The following is a 15,873-nucleotide window of genomic DNA, read 5'->3' on the forward strand; positions in this document are numbered from 1 at the left end:
AGGCGCCTGCCAATGTGCCTGGCTAATTTTTTGTATTTTTAGTAGAGACGGGGTTTCACCGTGGTCTCGATCTCTTGACCTTGTGATCCGCCCGCCTCGGCCTCCCAAAGTGCTGGGATTACAGGCGTGAGCCACCGTGCCTGGCTGGTACATCTTTAATATTAAAGAAATGGGCTATAAAGAAGTTCAGTCTCAGAATTGGTTTTTAAAAGCTCATTTGTGCTCCCTTGTATGTGCGTAGTAAAGTTCCATGGGCTTGTTCACTTTCCAATATTTCTCACTGACCAATTCCAAAGAAAAAGAGCCATTTAATACAGTGAACTGGCCCCTGGCTGTTGCTATATAAGTGGTATACTGCTTCTCAGTGGCTGTATCAAGGTTCATCTGGTTTGATTCGCCTTTGCTTCGAAGTTCTTCTAAAGCTAACCTCACAGCCAGATACTTGGATAAGTGATCAACAGTGGTGTTACCAGAAGTCTTTATGTATCTTGTCTGTGCACTGTCATCTTTTTCCATAAGTGTGGGATGAGGCCTGAATATTAATTCGATTTCACTAGCGCCATCCATTACTGGATCAATTTCCATTGCTGCATTGTTATTATCAAGCTCAAGCCCAGAATCGTCAGTTTTAGTTCATTTGTTACTAGGGCCTGCTTCATGATTGCTATATGTGGAGGCATTACTACAGTGTGAATTGTCACCATTATCTTCTGCTCCACTACCATTTTCAATCTATTGTTTCTTGCCTCGCTGCAGTTATCTTCAGTCCTTCCTTAATGCTATGACTGAGTGCTTGCTGATTATTGTGCTTGCTGATCCTGGCTAATACTCTCTCTTGATGAGCTTCATACTCATCACGACTTGGATAAATTTTGCTGATGAATGCATCAAAGTTTGGGTCTGGCCTTGGTGATCTTTTGGAAACTAGTTTTTTTCCGACAGGTAGGACATTCTTTGTTGCCACTTCTAAAGGCTATGATGATGCAGTCTGCACGGAAACGATGTAAAGACTCCTTTGTAGTCATGGTGTTCTTCAACATATCCAAACAAATTGGGCACATTAAATCACTGTGCAGACTTCGAGGTGAAACCACAATTTCTAAGCCATCTGTTATTGCCTTCCGTAAGAGAGTCACTGAGGTGTTCATTGTAACTCATATAAACTGAGTTCCCATGTTTTGCTTAATGGTTGAGTTCCTTTTGTCTGCACAGCCTGAGACATGAGGCCCGCCCAGCCGGGCCGCCGGGGGCGGCTGGTATCAGCTGCCGCGCTGGCACGCAATGCGATCCGCAAGGCTTTACACAGCCCAGTCCACCCCCCTCTCCCCCGGATCCAAATCTGCGTATCCGTGCATGTCAGTCCTGGTACTCTGGGCATCATGGTGTTAAATTTGTATGTAACCTACGCACATCCTTCCAAATACTCTAAATCTCTAGGTTATTTATAATACCTTAATACAATGTAAGTGCTATTTAAATGGTTGTTATACGGTTTTTTTATTTGTATAATTTTTATTGTTGTATTATTGCTTTTTGTTTTTTCTGAACATTTTTGATCTGCAGTTGGTTGGATCTAGGATGTAAACTGCAAGTGTGGCAGGCCGACTGCACTGTTTTGTTACTAGAGGGAGCAAGAACACACCTGTGGACTTGAGCACCTTCAATTCACCAGTTGCTCCATGGGCATACTCTAATTCAGGTCTCCCCACAACCCTCTCAGTTAATATTTCTCTCCCCATTTTAAAGATGAGAAAATAAAGCCTAGACAATTTAACTTGGCTTCTGTTTTGAAACTAGCTGAGAGATGAATTAGGGTTTGTATCCATGTCTATCAGCTTCAACCTTCATGCTTTTTCTTCTGTACCCCAGTGCCTGTTAAATTTTGGAAATCCCAGAAACAGCCCACAAACTTGGGTTAATCTCCTTAGAGATTTTGACAATGTCCTTTGAGAACCACTGCACTACAGAAACACAAAACCCTTTGCATATTGTCATTGAATAAATTGTACCACTGAGACCTGAACCAAGACTTTTAGATATGTAAGTTAGAAACAGTAGATACTAGGTGTAGTCGGTGCAAAAGTAATTGTGCTTTTTGACATTGAAAGTAGTGGCAGCTGGGTGCGGTGGCTCACGCCTGTAATCCCAGCACTTTGGGAGGCCGAGGTGGGTGGATCATCTGAGGTCAGGAGTTGGAGACCAGCCTGACCAACATGGAGAAACCCCCTCTCTACTAAAAGTACAAAATTAGCTGGGCATGGTGGCAGATGCCTGTAATCCCATCTACACGGGAGGCTGAGGCAGGAGAATCACTTGAACCAGGGAGGCGGAGGTTGCAGTGAGTGGAGATCACACCACTGCACTCCAGCCTGACGACAGAGCACGACTTTGTCTCAAAAAAAAAAAAAAAATTTAGCCAGGCTTGGTGGCAGGCGCCTATAATTCCAGCTACTTGGGAGGCTGAGGCAGGAGAATCTCTCGAACCCGGAGACTGAGGTTATAGTGAGCTGAGATTGCACCATTGCACTCCAGCCTGGGTGACGAGAGCAAAACTCCATCTAAAAACAAAAACAAAAACAAACAAACAAAATCTAATTTTAAAATAAGCTTGCTCTCAATGGTATGTTTTTTTTTAAGGGGTAAAGAAAAGAAAACTAAAAAAAACAAAAATCTCGAAGCTCCAATCAATCTAAAGTCCAATAACCTCTCTCTGTGTTTTTGTTTTTTGAAACAGGGCTTTGCTTTGTTCCCCAGCCTGGAGTACAGCAATACAATTCTGGCTCACCACATTCTCTGCCTCCAGGGCTCAAGCAACCCTCCTACCTCAGCCTCTGGAGTAGCTGGGACTACAGGCACACAACACCACACCCGTATAATTTTTTTTTTTTTTTGAGACGGAGTCTCGCTCTGTCGCCCAGGCTGGAGTGCAGTGGTGCGATCTCAGCTCACTGCAACCTCTGCCTCCCAGGTTCAAGCAATTCTCCTGTCTCAGCCTCCTGAGTAGCTAGGACTACAGGCGTGAGCCACCATGCCTGGCTAATTTTTTTGTATTTTTAGTAGAGACAGGGTTTCACCATATTGGTCAGGCTAGTCTCGGACTCCTGACCTCAGGTGAACTGCCCACCTGGCCCTCCCAAAGTGCTGGGATTACAGGCATCAGCCACCATGCCCAGCCAATGTCACAATTCTTTAACATTGCCCACAAAATCCTATATGATGTGGTCAGACTCATCTTGGCAAATCTCTTTGCTCAGAATGCTGCAACAGCACTAACATTTTTCCAATTCCTATAAGTTTTCAAGCTCTGTTCAATCTCAGGACCTTTGCACATTACATTCCCTCTGCCCACAAGGCTCACTTCACAACTTTTCACCTAGCCAGTTCCTCCTTCAGTTCTCTCATTAATTTGTAACTTATTCATTGAAACCTACCCAAATCTTCCAAATTAGGTTATGTCTTTCTGTTTTATACTTTTATAACACCCTGTACTTTGTCACGGCTGCACTTATGACAATTCTAATTAAATAACAGTTGCTTGGCCATGTGTGGTGGCTCATACCTATCACTTTGTGAGGCCCGGGTGGGTCACTTGAGCCCAGGAGGTTGAGGGTGCAGTGAGCCATGATTGGCACCACTGCACTCCAGACTGAGCAACAGAACCAGACCCTCTCTTAAAAAGAAAAAAACAGGTTGCTTCATTATTCTCAAAAATCTAGCTCTTTAATTGACTTCATTATTCTTCACTATTATTCTTCACTAATTATTGACTTCATTATTCTTCACTAATTGACTTCATTGTTCTTCACTATTCTTTAATTGGCTTCATTATTCTCAAAAATCTAGCTCTTTAATTGCTTCATAAGTCCAAGAACTTACGTTCAAAGGTATAAATCAAGCACACAGCACAGTTTAAGGCACATAGTGGGGACCTGGTAAATAATGAATGTCCATAATTACCCATATTGCATCGTCAATCATATCTATGTGTATATGCACATGTGAACACTAAATCATACAAAGCTAGAACAAAAAAAATTAGCTGATTTCCTGCATTCTCCCTGGAAGTTGGGGGTTGTTCTTTGCCTACTTAGCTAGCGGGAGAGGGACCCAACAGCTAAGAGACTAATTACAGTAAATCTTCTCCAAGTCTGACCCTGAAAAAAACAGCCTATGGATATAAAAAGAATGTGTCAACTAAAAAGGATAAGGAAAATCAGTCTGACTTTGGCTATCTCCCTATCAAAATTCAATGACCAACATGGTGAAACCCCGACTCTATTAAAAATATAAAAATTAGCCGGGCGTGGCGGCATGCGCCTGTAATTCCAGCTACTTAGGAGGCTGAGGCAGGAAAATCGCTTGAACCAGAGAGGCGGAGGTTGCAGTGAGCTGAGATCGCGCCACTGCCCTCCAGCCTGGGCCACAGAGCGAGACTCCATCTCAAAAAAACAAAAGATATAGGAACTTAGCCTTCAGTAATGTATCTTCAGATATAAAAAAACAGACTGAAGAAAATGAATGAAATGTCAAACATCTATTTCCAGTTATGATGAGCTGGTTTATTCAACCAATGTGCTCATTGATAATGACTAAAGGTGCTGAACAGGCCGGGCACAATGGCTCACGCCTGTAATCCAAGCATTTTGGGAGGCCAAGGCCAGCGGATCACCTGAGGTCGGGAATTTAGGACCAGCCTGGCCAACACGGTGAAACCTCGTATCTACTGAAGATACAAAAATTAGCCAGGCATGGTGGCGGGCACCTATAATCCCAGCTACTCGGGACGTAGAGGCAGCATAATCACTTAAACCTGGGAGGCAGAGGTTGCAGTGAGCTGAGATTGCGCCACTGCACTCCAGACTGTGTGAGAGAGTGAGATTCCGTCTCAAAACAAAACAAAACAATAAAACAAAGATACTGAATAAAATATAAGGCACATTTCCCAAAACATCGAGTTGCTGATAAGATACTAAGAAATTATTAGGATAAAAGCTAAGAGAAGGTGAGAACCCAGAGAAGCAAATGGAACAGAGAAGCACAAAAGCTACTCTTGCCCTGAGGATATTTGCTAGTCAGGCAACATCTAGTTCTGTTTTTAGTAGCCTCACAGGGCATGGAAACAGCATCCAACATCTAGGGCTTTCCATGGTAAAAATGCTACTAGGTGACCCTTCCCATATTAAGTTGGGACACCATAGGCTATGCCCTAAGACTGAAGGTGGACCAGCATCTCAGAACACTGGGAAAGGTTGCTTTTGCATTGACTATAAAGGGAGTGGGGAGGAGGCAAAGCAAAATTTTTAAAATCCCATCTTTGGCCGGGTGCAGTGGCTCATGCCTGTAATCCCAGCACTTTAGGAGGCCGAGGTGGGTGGATCATGAGGTCAGGAGTTCAAGACCAGCCCGGCCAACTAGTGAAACCCCATCTCTACTAACAATACAAAAATTAGCCGGGCATGGTGGTGCATGCCTGTAGTCCCAGCTATTCGGGAAGCTGAGGCAGCAGAATCGCTTGAACCTGGGAGGTTGCGGTGAGCCGAGACTGCACCATTGCACTCCAGATTGGGCAACAGAGTGAGACTTTGTCTCAATAAATAAATAAATAAATAAATAAAATCCCATCTTTGAGTAGATGTGGTCACTGGGCAGCTTTTGTCCAGGTTTGTAACCTGCATTTGCTTTGATCCAAATAACTTCAACCCATGAAAGCTAGTCTCAGACTGAAAGGGCTTCAAGGCACCTAGCAGAAGCAAACAAAGATCTTCTCCAAATGAAGCCACAAGTACTTTTTCTCACAAATACTTTTTCAAGAACAAAAAGTAAACACACAAGGAAACAAGACACTATGGGTGCACTGGCATGCACCTGTAGTCCCAGCTACTAGAGAAGCTAAAGAGGATCTCTTGAGTCCCAGGAGATTGAGTCCAGCTTGGGCACAATGAAAAGACACCATGGATGATACACAACATAAACATCAGAAAGAAACTTGAAAAAGGCTGGGCGTGGTGGCTCATGCCTGTAATCCCAGCACTTTGGGAGACCGAGGCGGGTGGATCACCTAAGGTCAGGAGTTTGAGACCAGCCTGGCCAACATGGTGAAACCTCATCTCTACTAAATATACAAAAATTAGCCAGATGTAGTGGCAGGCGCCTGTAATCCCAGCTACTTGAGAGGCAGAGGCAGGAGAATCAATTGAACCCAGGAGGCAGAGGTTGCAGTTAGCCGAGACTGCGCCATTGCACTCCACCACTCCAGCATGGGCAACAGAGCAAAACTCCGTCTCAACAACAACAACAAAAAATTAGCCAGGAATGGTGGCACACACCTGTAGTCCCAGCTACTCAGGAGGCTAAGGCACAAAAATTGCTTGAACCTTGGAGAGGGAGGTTGCAGTGAGCTGAGATCAAACCACTGCACTCTAGCCTGGGTGACAGAGTGAGATTCTGTCTCAAAAAAAAAAAAACTTGAAAAAAATTCAGACACTGGAATTATCATAATACAGATTACAAAATAATTATGATTACTATGTTCCAAGGAATAAAATAATCCAACCATACCAATTAGCAGGAAATAGGACAGAGAAACATGTTGAAATGGTCTATGTATATGGAATCAGCAAAGTCACAACTGTGGGAAACTCTGTAGAGTTAAAGGCCCCAAGTTCTTAAACGCTTTCAATACTTTACCATTAAGTAGGATGTTTGGTGTATGTGTTTTGCAGATACCCTCTATAAGATTAATTTCTCTTCTATTCCTGGTTTTCCATGAGTGTTTATCATGAATGTGTTAAATTTAATAATTTATTCTACATTTATTAAGATGATATTTTCTCCATTAATTAGTATCTTCAATTACAGTAATTTGTCTTCTAATGTTAAAACAACCTAATTTGGCCGGACGAGGTGGCTCACGCCTGTAATCCCACCATTTTGGCAGGCGGGTGGATCACTTGAGGTCAGGAGTTCCAGACCAGCCTGGCCAATATGGTGAAACCCCCCCCCATCGTCTCTACTAAAAATACAAAATTTAGCCGGGCGTGGTGACGCACGCCTGTAATCCCAGCTACTCGGGAGGCTGAGGCAGGAGGATCACTTGAACCCAGGAGGTGGAGGTTTCAAAAAAAAAAAACAGAACAAAACGTCTCAAAAAAAAAAAACAGAACAAAACGTCTCAAAAAAAAAAAACAACACAAAACAGAACAAAACAAAACGAAAAACCACCTAACTTGGCTATGGTATTATTCCTTTCACATAATACTAGATTTTGCTAATATTTTGCTTACAGATTTTTCCATCTACACTCATGAGCAAAACTTGCATACACTTTTCCTTCCATTCGCTGTTCTTGTCAGGTTTTCCTATCAGGGTTATGCTAGGCCATTAAAAAGTTTAAAAGTGTTACCCGCTTTCATCTTCCTTCCCCCTTTTATTCTGGAACTATTTAAGACTGGAATTACGTTTTCCTCTTATATATCGTTTAATTTGCCAGGGAAGCCATGGTGGCTTGGAGTCGTCTTTGTGGGAAGACTTTGGACTACTCTTTGAATTTGTTACTAAACTATGTAGGTTTCCCATTTCCCTAAACATGGAAACAGAAAACCCTCCTAGGACGTCTCCATTGCGGGAGGGAGACTGCAGAGGTCTCGGGCCACAGGACTGAGGAAAACCTCAAAACGACGCGGTCACTACTAGGCGGAGTTAAACTGTGCAGCCGGTACCCCCAATACCCTGCCCGGCAAGGCCGCCTCGTGACGTCCACGTCTGACAGAGTCCCCATAGGGCCGCGACAGAACCACTGCACGATGGGACACGCGAGGGTAAGCTCAGGTCTCAGCGCATCGTGTGGGCGTCAGGACAGCGTCCTGGGCACCTGTTCCTTCCACCTGCTCAAATCTCTTTCCCTTCTATGAAGAAGGGGGCTACGGGCCCCATCCCCAGGGAGCAAGAAAACGCCGGTTCAGGTGCGGCTGGAGGGAATGGAATCTGACTGAGAAACTGATCTGGGGCGGCAGCCCGCTAGGTTCGCCGACTCACTAAATGCTACTACACGGACTGCCACGAGCGGGTCACGTGACTGGACTCCGGCTCGGCTGTGCTGTGATCGCCGCGTAGCGCGCGGCTCTGCGCGCGAGACTATAGGCCGCTGGGACGCCGGTTCCTGCGCACGGTCACCGCCTCCACCCGCCTGGTAGCTTCCCTCGGCGCATGCGTAGCACACCGACTCCAGGATTGTCTCCCAAATTCCACTTCCGCCACTACTTCCTCCCGAGACCAGCCAAGCGCGCCTGGCTGTCTGCCCTTCTTGCGCTCTTGGGGAGAACGTGGTCCAGGAACTGGCCGTCCCGGGGAGGCAGCACAAGAGGTTTTCGCCCTCATCTGCTGGTGCAGCTATCGCGACCATCACCCTGAGAGCGGGAGGAAGGGTGCCGCAGGCAAAGGGTGGCGCGCCTGCAGATTCGGTTCCGCGCTTGGGGCTCTCGCGAGAGCCGGCGCTGGAGTGTGGACCGCGCGTGCAGGTGACGCGTGGTGCAGACACGTCGCCGGTGCCTCTCTGCCTAGGCCTTCGTGGAGGTGAGCTTCCGTCCCAGACGCCTTCGGTCCTACACCGCTTCCATTTCTTTTTTTTTGTTGTTTTTGAGGCGGGCTCACTCTATCACCCAGGCTGGAGTGCAGTGACGCGATCTCGGCCCACCATAACCTCCGCCTTCCGGGCTTAAGCGATCCTCCCACTTCAGCCTCCTGAGTAGCTGGGACTACAGGTACGCGCCCTGCTAATTTTATATTTTTGGTAGAGAAGGGGTTTCGCCATGTTGCCCAGGCTGGTCACAACTCCTGGTCTCAAGTGATCCGCCTGCCTTGGCCTTCCAAAGTGCTGGGATTACAGGCGTGAGCCACTGCACCCAGCCCTACGCCCCATCTTTCTGGGTTTCTGCCTGGTATTGTTACATCTCCAACAGGCTTAACTCAAAGCTGACTTTCCACCTATACTGTATCTGCCCCATGGTCCTTTAGAGTATATAAAATATAAATGGCACTTTGAGAGGCCGAGGCAGGAGGATTGCTTGAGCTCAGGAGTTACTGACCAGCCTGGATAACATAGTGAGACCCCCGTCTCATTAAAAAATAATAATGCAGGCCGGGCGCAGTGGCTCACGCCTGTAAACCGAGCACTTTCGGAGGCCAAGGTGGGCGGATCGCCTGAGGTTGGGAGTTCGAGACCAGCCTGACCAACATGGAGTAACCCCATCTCTACTAAAAATACAAAATTAGTTGGGCGTGGTGGCGCATGCCTGTAATCCCAGCTATTCGGGAGGCTGAGGCAGGAGAATTGCTTGAACCCGGGAGACGGAGCTTACAGTGAGTCGAGACAGAGCCACTGCACTCCAGCCTGGGCAACAAGAGCGAAACTCCGTCTCAATAATAATAATACAAATAAATGTACACACACAAATAAATGGACTTAGTAGTGATTTTTTTAGGTTTTCAGCTGCCCAATTCAAGAAATGTGTTTTTTCTTGTCCCTGATTTCCGTCACTGTCCCAAGGCAGTGGGATTAAAGTACTACTACTGTTTTTAGATCCTTGTGTTTGGCATTCCATGTCCTCCTCTCAAAACATTTGACATAACTTTCTCCATCTGCTCTGTTGAAACATATGCTTCAAAATCTTTTTTTTTTTTTTTGAGATGGAGTCTCGCTCTGTCGCCCAGGCTGGAGTGCAGTGGCGCGATCTCGGCTCACTGCAAGCTCCACCTCCTGGGTTCAAGTGATTCTCCTGCCTCAGCCTCCAGAGTAGCTGGGACTACAGGCGCCCGCCACCACACCCGGCTAATTTTTTGTATTTTTAGTAGAGACGGGGTTTCACCGTGTTAGCCAGGATGGTCTCGATCTCCTGACCTCGTGATCCACCTGCCTTGGCCTCCCAAAGTGTTGGGATTACAGGCGTGAGCCACTGCACCCAGCCTACCAGCCTAGACCTAGTTAGTTTTAGTTCCTTTTTTTGCTTCACTCCATTGTAGCTTAGGAAACTAGTTTCAATTCCGGATTCTACTGTCTATCTGTATGACTATGGGCCTTTGGTCAGTCTTTCTAAAATGAAGATTGCTCATCTTACAAATGAGTAAAAACTACCTGACATGTAGTGCAGGCTTTGTAAAGCACTCATCATGCTGCTTGTCATACTGTAAGCACTGATACGGCATAGGAAACTCAACCCCCAAGCATAGCACCTTGGAAGTTGAGAAAACACCATATACTGGAAGGCCACTGTCACATCTCCCTCACCCTTCTCTGAAGCAGGCCATAAAGTCTAGGAAGGTCCTCTTATGTCTCTTGAAAACCCTCATGTGGCAGGTGTCCTGCCCTATATCAGGGTGGAAGGAATGTCACACAGGGACGCCAAGAATAATCTGAACAAACAGGTCTTGCTAATCTCATTCCCCCAATTTATTACCGTGAGATCATACCCGCTTTGTTCAATCATACTTCTGCACAACTATCCACTTTCTCAAACCTATGCATAAAAGTACACACACTTTTATTTGGGTCTTCACTTCCTTAGGAAGACTCCCCATCATGTAAAACTTATATTACATAGGCCGGGCGCGGTGGCTCACGCTTGTAATCCCAGCACTTTGGGAGGCCGAGGCGGGCGGATCACGAGGTCAGGAGATCTAGACCACGGTGAAACCCCGTCTCTACTAAAAATACAAAAAAATAGCCGGGCGTGGTGGCGGGCGCCTGTAGTCCCAGCTACTCAGAGAGGCTGAGGCAGGAGAATGGCGTGAACCCGGGAGGCGGAGCTTGCAGTGAGCCGAGATTGCGCCACTGCACTCCAGCCTGGGCGACAGAGCGAGACTCCGTCTCAGAAAAAAAAACGTATATTACATAAATTTGTATGCTTTTCTCTTGTTAATCTGTATTTTGTTATAGAAGTCTCAGCCATGAGCCTTACGATGGGTAAGGAAGACTTGCTTTTTCTTCTCTACACGCTCAAATAAATTAGTTTGCCTCCTTTTCCATGCTTACCCAATATAAAATAGTAAAATGCCTCTTTTTTTTTTTTTTTTTTTTTTTTCTGAGATGGAGTCTCGCTCTGTCGCCCAGGCTGGAGTGCAGTGGCGTGATCTCGGCTCACTGCAACCTCCGCCTCCCAGGTTCAAGCAGTTCTCCAGCCTCAGCCTCCTGAGTAGCTCGGATTATAGGTGCCTGCCATCAAGCGTGGCTAATTTTTGTATTTTTAGTAGAGACAGTATTTCGCCATAATGGTCAGGCTGGTCTCGAAATCCTGACCTCAGGTGATCCACCCACCTTGACCTCCCAAAGTGCTGGGATTGCAAGCGTGAGCCACTGCGCCCGGCCTAAAATGCCTCTTAGTAAGACTTAATTTCTGTCCAGGCACGGTGGTTCATGCCTGTAACCCCAACACTCTGGGAGGCCTAGGCGGGTGGATCACCTGAGGTCAGGAGTTCAAGACCAGCCTGGCCAACGTGGTGAAACCCTGTCGCTAATACAAAAAGCATTAGCCAGGCATGGTGGCGGTGCCTGTAATCCCAGCTACTCGGGTGGCTGAGGCATGAGAATCACTTGAATCTGGGAGGTGGAGGTTGCAGTGAGCTGAGATCGTGCCAGTGCACTCTAGCCTGGGTGACACAGCAAAAATCTGCCTCAAAAAATAAATAAATAAATAATTTAAAAAAAAACTTAATTTGTGCTGTGCCACCAAAAAATGTGCATGTCAGAAACTGTACTTTACACTATGACATTTTATGTAACTGTCTTATTTCCCCCATGAGACTGCAGTGGTCTCAAGGGTAGGGGATTGACCTTGTCCAAATGTGTTTTCTAGGCTTCCACCATGTGCCACAGACAGACACATGTACTAAGTTGTACCCTGTAAATACTTCATAAATAGTTATTGAAGGCATAAATAGGCACAGAGTAGAGTTTTTTGTTTTTTTTTTACAAAAAAGGGAAAAGAAAGCAAATGCTGAAAAAACTTGCTGTTACCATGCATGCACGACATGAGGTCTTTGTAATTGGTTCTGGAAGATTTCCTTCTCCCCATGCTCCACACTCTTCATTACAAAGATGAAGTTATTTTTGTGTTTAATATTTATTTATTTATTTATTGAGACGGAGTTTTGCTCTTGTTGCCCAGTCTGGAGTGCAATGACATGATCTCGGTTCACTGCAACCTCCATCTCCTGGGTTCAAGCAATTCTCCTGCCTTAGCCTCCCAAGTAGCTGGGATTATAGGCATGCACCACAATGCTTGGCTAATTTTGTATTCTTAGTAGAGATGGGGTTTAGCCGTGTTGGTCAGGCTGGTCTCGAACTCCTGACCTCAGGTGATCCACCTGCCCTTGCCTTCCTAAAGTGTTGGGGTTACAGGCGTGAGCCACTGCACCTAGCCTTTTTTTTTTTTTTTTTTTTTTTGAGACAGGGTCTTGCTCTGTTGCCCAGGCTGGAGTGCAGTGTCATGTGATCTTCGCTCACTGCAACCTCCTCCTCCCAGGTTCAAGCAATTCTTCTGTCTCAGCCTCTTGAGTAGCTGGGACTACAGGCACCCGCCACCACACCCAGCTAATTTCTTGTATTTTTAGTAAAAACAGGGTTTCACCATATTGGTCAGGCTGGTCTTGAACTCCTGACCTCAGGTGATCCACCCACCTTAGCCTCCCAAAGTGCTGGGATTACAGGCTTGAGCCACGACGCCCAGTCATGGCTTATTATTATTATTATTATTATTATTATTATTATTATTATTTTGAGACAGAGTTGCTCTGTTGCCAGGCTGGAGTGCAGTGGTGCTATCTTGGCTCACTGCAACCTCCACCTCCTGGGTACAAGCAATTCTTCTGCCTCAGCCTTCCAAGTAGCTGGGATTATAGGTGCACGCACGACACCCAGTTAATTTTTGTATTTTTATAGAGACGGGGTTTCACCATTTTGGCTAGGATGGTCTCAATCTCTTGACCTCGTGATCCACCCGCCTTGGCATCCCAAAGTGCAGAGATTACAGGCGTGTATTTATTATTATTATTATTTTTTTTTTTTTTTTGAGACGGTCTTGCTCTGTCACCTAGCCTGGAGTGCAGTGGCACAATCTTGGCTCACTGCAACCTCTGCCTCCTGGGATCAAACAATTCTCATGCCTTAGCCGCCTGAGTAGCTGGGATTACAGGCACACAACACAACACCTGCCTAATTTTTTTGTTTTGTAGAGATGGGGTCTCGCCATGTTGCCCAGGCTGGTCTTGAATTCCTGGCTTCAAGTGATCCTCCAGCCTCAGCTTCCCAAATTGCTGGGATTACAGGTATAAGCCGACATACCCAGCCTGTGTTTATTCTTTTAAATGATAGTAAAGTACAATAGAGGGAGAGAATTGTAGGTTAGATTTTTTGTTTGTTTCTCTGTTTTTTTATTTAATGTCTCCCCAGAAACCTCCATAGGTGCTTCACTTTCTAGTTTAGTTCCTGCTAATTTTAATAGCTCAACTGTTACCCTATCAGGGGTGTCAGTGGGAGAGCCCTGGGGAGGTGGGGTTCCCTGAGGAGGAAAGTTTCTACATTCAGAAAAGACTTGGCTTCGGTTTTGTCAGGAGGGAAAAATGGGTCAGTGACTCAGAAAAGCTTGCCTAAAAGCTGACATCTAGTGTTCATTTCTGAAAATATGTCCTGAGATACTAACCCTGACGTTTTCTATACCAAGAACTGTTTTTATTGATTTTATTGTTACGCACCAGATTTCAAGACCATTTGACTCCCCAAAGAAACACAGCTTAGAAAATAATTATGGTTTTCACTTTGTTTTAATCACAAGACATATAATACTGCCAAAACAGGACTTTGGATCAACATAATAGCAATTATTATTATTTTATTTTATTTATTAGTATTTATTTTGAGGCGGAGTCTCACTCTATTGCCCAGGCTGGAGTGCAGTGGCACGATCTCGGCTGACTGCAACCTCCGCCTCCTGGGTTCAAGCGATTCTCCTGCCTCAGCTTCCCAAGTAGCTGGGATTACAGGCATGCGCCACCAGGCCTGGCTAAGTTTGTATTTTTAGTAGAGATGGGGTTTCACCATGTTGGCCAGGCTGGTCTCGAACTCCTGACCTCAGGTGATTCACCTACCTCGGCCTCCCAAAGTGCTGGGATTACAGGCGTGAGCCACCGCTCCTGGCCAGCAATTGTTTTATTTATTTGAGATAGAATCAAACCAGGTCTGATTTTGCAGTGGCACAATCATGGCTCACCACAGCCTAGATCTCCTCAAGCAATCCTCCCGCCTCAGCCTCCCGAGTAGCTGAGACCATAGGCCTGCAGCATCATGGCCAGCTAACTTTTAAAATTTATTTTTGTAGAGACAGGGTCTCACTATGCTGCCCAGGCTGGTCTCAAATTCCCAAACTCAAAGGATCTTCCTGCCTCAGCCACCTAAAGTGCTGGGATTACAAGCATGTGCCACCTTGCCTGACTCCAATCAATTTTTCATTTTTATTTTTATTTTTATTTTTTTAATTTTTTTTTTGCACACAAAACAACATTTTCTAAAAGTACATACAAACAAAAAGATGCATATCAAACATATTAGGAAGGTTGCCCATGGGAAGATGGGGAATAGAAATGGGGGGTGGGAATTAAAGAAAATAAATGAGAGAAGGACTTTGTATGGATCAATGATAATAACTCAATCCTCTATTTGACAAAGAAGAAGGAGAAGGAAGAGGAAGAAAAAGAAACTGGGATAAAGGATCAGAAAGGGAGGAAAATAGAAAAAATTAGAGTACGACTCCAGGGTAGACCTGTTTTGTTGTCGCTTGGTTGGTTGGTTGGTTTGTCAGTTGTATTTTTCATATGTTTCGCCATGTTGGCCAGGCTGGTCTTGAACTCCTAGCCTCAAGTGATCAACCCTCCTCGGCCTCCCAGAGTACTGGGACTACAGGCGTGAGACACCACGTCCAGCCCTCACATTGCTTCTGGCCTCTGTGGTAGACCTCCCAGACGGGGCGGCCGGGCAGAGGTGCTCCCCACATCCCAGATGAGGCGGCCAGGCAGAGGTGCTCCTCACTTCCCAGACGGGGCAGCTGGGCAGAGGCGCTCCTCACTTCCCAGACGGGGCGGCTGGGCAGAGGCACTCCTCACATCCCAGAAGGGGCGGCGGCGCAGAGGCGCTCCTCACTTCCCAGACGGGGTGGCCCGCAGAGGCGCTCCTCACTTCCCAGACGGGGAGGCCGGGCAGAGGCGCTCCTCACTTCTCAGACGGGGCGGCCGGCAGAGGCGCTCACTTCCCAGATGGGGCGGCCGCGCAGAGGCCCTCACTTCCCAGACGGGGCGGCCGCGCAGAGGCGCTCCTCACTTCCCAGACGGGGCGGCCGGGCAGAGGCGCTCCTCACTTCCCAGACGACGGGTGGCCGGGCAGAGGCGCTCCTCACTTCTTCCCAGACGGGGGCCGGGCAGAGGCGCTCCTCACTTCTTCCCAGATGGGGCGGCCGGGCAGAGATGCTCCTCACTTCCTAGACGGGGTGGCGGCCGGGCAGAGGGGCTCCTCACTTCCCGGACGGGGCGGCTGGGTAGAGGCGCTCCTCACATCCCAGACGATGGGTGGCCAGGCAAAATATGGAACGCTTCACGAATTTGCGTGTCATCCTTGCGCAGGGGCCATGCTAATCTTCTCTGTGTCGTTCCAATTTTAGTATATGTGCTGCCGAAGCGAGCACTTCATTTTTATTTTTATTTTATTTTTTGGGAAGGGTCTTGCTTTGTTGCCCAGGGTGGAGTGCACTTGTGCAATCTCAGCTCCCCGCAGCCTTGACCTCCTGGGCCTGGGCAATCCTCCCTCCTCAACCTCCCAAATAGCTGGAACTACAG

General features: G+C 46.7%; 1 non-coding gene and 1 pseudogene across 1 annotated transcript; both read right to left on the reverse strand.

The window, feature by feature from the left end:
- Positions 1-213: 213 nt before the first annotated feature.
- LOC115834786 lies at positions 214-1,222 on the reverse strand (annotated as a pseudogene).
- Positions 1,223-15,615: 14,393 nt separating this feature from the next.
- LOC115836241 lies at positions 15,616-15,722 on the reverse strand. The gene has a single exon (XR_004031206.1). It is a non-coding gene; the product is annotated as a U6 spliceosomal RNA (small nuclear RNA).
- Between the last annotated feature and the right edge of the window lie 151 nt (positions 15,723-15,873).

This window comes from Nomascus leucogenys, chromosome 1a (assembly GCF_006542625.1).
Source record: "Nomascus leucogenys isolate Asia chromosome 1a, Asia_NLE_v1, whole genome shotgun sequence".
Classification (NCBI taxonomy): Eukaryota; Metazoa; Chordata; class Mammalia; order Primates; family Hylobatidae; genus Nomascus; species Nomascus leucogenys.